Source organism: Penaeus monodon, unplaced genomic scaffold (assembly GCF_015228065.2).
Source record: "Penaeus monodon isolate SGIC_2016 unplaced genomic scaffold, NSTDA_Pmon_1 PmonScaffold_7469, whole genome shotgun sequence".
In the NCBI taxonomy this organism is placed as follows: Eukaryota; Metazoa; Arthropoda; class Malacostraca; order Decapoda; family Penaeidae; genus Penaeus; species Penaeus monodon.
Window position 1 is genome coordinate 11,874 of NW_023662626.1, and position 4,047 is coordinate 15,920.

Below are 4,047 nucleotides of genomic sequence, written 5' to 3' on the forward strand. Positions count from 1 at the left end.
CATCCTTTCCCGAAATCGAGAGTGGTTTGGGGAAACCTGCTTTTGATCAGGAACTTTATCTGCCCATCTGGAATCAGCATCTGTAGCAGATCCCTTTAATTTTTCCCTTGGACTCTGTTTGTCCTGCTGCAGTGAGGGCTGAGCTGTAAAGATGCTGAACTGGTGAGCAATGGACTAGGGTTTTGGACTGCAGGTGGTGCGAAGCGGGGCAGAAACTGGCGTACTTTAATTGCAGAGCTGAAATCCTGTTTGGGGCTGGTATTGGCCGGTGCCCTGGCTTTCCCCTGCAGGGCCCCATGTTACCTCCGCAGGGGTGGGAATTCCCCCCTCATCAACGCGCGGGCGGGGGGTGTTTTTGGGGGGGGAGGGCTGCCTGTTTTTCTTTTTTTTTTTCTGGGTTTTTCTGTCCTTGGGTAGTAGGTGCACAAAGGGGAATTGGCATTTTGCTTTGTCGGGAGTTCACGCATTTTCCCAGGGATAATTTTTCCCTTTAGAATTTTTTTTTGCCATTTTGAGCTTCCTGTGGAAGGCGCAAATACCCGGGACCGCGCCCTTCGTGGACAGGCACGTGTCCTGGCCCTTTTAGAGTTTGAGCAAAAAAGGGGTCAGGGGGTTTTTAAGACGGGACACCTAAAGGGTGCCATGCCCCAACCCTTTTTATACTTTGGGAATTACCTCCCCTATATGTCATAAGACTCTCTGGGTCATCATTCCTTGATCTTCATCGTCTCGATATGTATGTTCATTTAAAAGTAATTTTCCCCCTTTTTTGATTTCCTTGGGGCATCGAAAACAATGACGTTATTGCATTTCCCCCTTTCCAAAAACCCGTTTTTTCAAGCATTTACCCCTGCACCAATAGTTGTTATTTTGGGGAAAATTTGTTCGTTTTGCATCTGACATATACACTATTTTTCCCATTTTTAACAATTGACCCGTGGTTCTTATTGTCGGGTTATTTTTGGGGCCTGAGAGACCCAGCGATACATTTCCCGTTGTACGAAGCTTTGTATCGTGTTGAAGTGCGCGCAAAGGTCCGGGACGAGTAACTTTACAGAAACAGAAGCTGCTTCTTTGCCTCCTCTTTATCCCACTGGGGGCCCCCCCAATGTCCCCCTCAGAGGACATCGATCTCCCCTCGTTTCCTGTTTTTGGTTTGCGTCAGCGTCCATCATGGTCGCGGTCATTCCCCGACCGCGGAGGGGCCGACCGGTGCCCGTCCTTTGAAAAAAAACAGTTTTTCACACACGGGTCGCCTACGGTGCCCCGCAGACATCGGGGGTTGCGTAGGGAAATTTGTTTTAAACTAATGTTTTTTCTTTCTCTACTTTAGAAGTTTTTTTGGGAAATTTCACACACTGGATCAAAACACAATGACAGGTATTTTAGTACCACGTCAAATTATACAGACCCCCCCTGGGCAGGTCCAAGGTCACGAGAGGACACGTACACGTCCTTTTATGTGGGGTCGTGATTTAAAGAGGAAAGAAAGAGAGAGAGAGGAGAGAGAGAGAGAGAGAGAAAGAGAGAGAGAAGAAGAGAGAGGGAGGGAGAAGGGGAGAGAGAAAAAAAGAAAAAAAGAAAGAGAGGGGAGAGAGAGAGAGAAGATGGAGATAGACAAATGACAAAAGATAGTAGAAGAAAGGAGGAGAGAGAGAGAGAGAGAGAAGAGGAAAAAGAGAGGAGAGAGGAAAGAGAAGGGGGAGAGAAAAAAAGGGGGGGAGAGAGGGAAGAGAGGGAAGAAGGGAAAGGGAGGAGAGGGGGAAGAGGGGGGGGGGAGGGGGGGGAGAAGGGGGGGGGAGGGGGAGGGAGAGGGAGGGAGAGGGAAGAGGAGGAAGGGAGAAAGAGGGAGGAGGAGAGGAGAGAGAGAGAGAGAGAGAGGAGAGAGAAAGAGGAGGAAGAGAGAGGAGAGAGAAAAAGAGAGGGGGGGAAAAGAAAGGGGAGAGAGAGAGAGGGGAGAGGGGGAGAGGGGGAGAGAGAGAGAAGGGGGTAGAGAAAAAGAAAGAAAGAAAAAAAAAAAAAGGAGAGAGGAGAAGAGGAGAAGAGAGATAGGAAAATAGACAAAAAGATAATAGATAGATAGATAATGATAAGAAGAGAGGAGAGAGAGAGAGAGAGAGAGAGAGAGAGAGAATGATGAAAGAGAAAAAGGGAGGGAGGGAGGAAAAGAGGGGAGAGAGGGAGAGAGGGGGAGAGAGGGGGAGAGGGGAGGGGGGGAGAGGGAGGGGGGGGGAGGGAGAGGGGGAGAGGGAGAGAGAGAGAGAGAGAGGAGAGGAGAGAGAGAGAGAGAGAGAGAGAGAGAGTACGAGAGAGAGAGAGAGAGAGAGAGAGAGAGAGAGAGAGAGAGGGAGAGAGAGAGAGAGGGAGGGGGAGGGAGAGAGAGAGAGAGAGAGAGAGAGGAGAGAAGAGAGAGAGAGAGAGAGAGATGAGAGAGAGAGAGAGAGAGAGAGAGAGAGAGAGAGAGGGGGAGGGGGAGGGAGGAGGCTCAGGGAAACGGACAATGGAGAGGAAAGGGTTTATTAGAGTTGAGAAATTGTCAGTTTATTCAGAACTGGTCGCAACTGGCGAATGAAGTTGAATCTGACGCAGATTTTTACTTACAGTATGTACTTGGATTTTGGTGACGTGGTGTACTGCACTGTTCGACCACTCAAACATTTCATGATGGGAAACACGAAAGAATGTGAAGGGACATTAGTTCGAAAGCTATGGTCAAATGATGGGAAGGAAAAGGAATGCCTGTGCGAGAGAATTATGATTACTTGGGTGCAAGGACCCGTGATAAGAAGGCTGGTGAGTATGCATGAAATTTAATGAGCATTTAAAGGTTGATAATGAATATTATTAAATGTACAGTGATTTTGCTTAACCATTTTCCAAGGAACATTATTACTATAAGCAAGATGTAAGCATGCCTAAAGAAATAAGAATAATAGCAAAGAATTTATTCGTGGGCATTAAAGGTCGGATTGGCGTGTTTTAAGACCAAATTGAGTGTTCTGGTCGCAGTTGGCGGAAGGCAGACCAAGTAATGTTGGGCTAGAGGCAGCTGGCCAACGCAAGTACACCATAGGGACATCAGCGACACTACAAGCCTCAGCCAAGGTCAGTCATTACAACTCATAATTCTGTCTAGATTAAGAGTTGTTGCCGGCCATTTGGAGGTTTACCTGTATTGTCCTCTTCCTTCTTATTCCATCATCACTACTGTGTGTTTCTCATCATGCAGACAGAAATTCTCATGACCATATACAAACATGTGATCTAATATTAACACCAATTGCTGTTTACAAAATTCCTACAAGTCAAGCTTATATTTTCCGTACTTTCAGCCTAATAATCACTTGTCTCGCGCCATCGTTCGAGGATTACTACTGCTGTAAGTGCTACAAAGCGTTTGGAAGCAGTGCGTGATAACCAACGTTTCAAATCGGCATTTTAAGATCAAGTGCTCGAGTCAGTCCCTAAGATAGCCTAAAGGTACGTCGGCGCAGACTTGCTTTCTTTATCCTGATAATGCATTGCTCTGAGGGGAAAGGAAATATTTTTCTGGCAATGTTAATAACATCCTGGGAATGGCCAATAACAAAGCCGCCAGAGTAGCACTGGGGAAGGACTGACGAGAAAGATTTATTTATGATTATGATGCTTTCTAACGGGTGTTAGAGTCCATTGTTCTCAGATTTATGATAGCGAAATCATTGCATTCTCTAATACATTTTTCACTTTGATTGATATGAAAAATAAACAATTTCATTTTCAGGTTTCATTGAAATGTTAGCTGTATTTGGCTGCACTTCCGAACACTTCGAACTCTGACAGACATTGTTAACAAAGGACTTTGGTATGTACCAATAACTGCTGCAAAAGGCAGCTTAGTGTGAGGGAATGACTTTCATCGCATTGTGGAAACTGTGATTAGCCTGCACACTTGTTTGTAGAGGTGTTGAAACTAATACTGGTAATGACAAGATGGCAACTCTTCTGCTCATGCCATGTCAAAAATTTGCTCTGTTTATATCTTTTTTTTGTACGATTTTTTTGGGT

At 45.9% G+C, this 4,047-nt stretch overlaps 1 long non-coding RNA gene across 2 annotated transcripts; it reads left to right on the forward strand.

Moving 5' to 3' along the window:
- Positions 1–2,740: 2,740 nt before the first annotated feature.
- On the forward strand, positions 2,741–3,776 carry LOC119571686. Of its 2 annotated transcripts, none has more exons than XR_005228631.1 (4): positions 2,741–2,793; positions 2,964–3,164; positions 3,333–3,480; positions 3,764–3,776. It is a non-coding gene; the product is annotated as an uncharacterized LOC119571686 (long non-coding RNA). The 2 variants fall into 2 exon arrangements; XR_005228630.1 differs by having other exon boundaries at positions 2,964–3,105.
- The last annotated feature ends 271 nt before the right edge of the window (positions 3,777–4,047 follow it).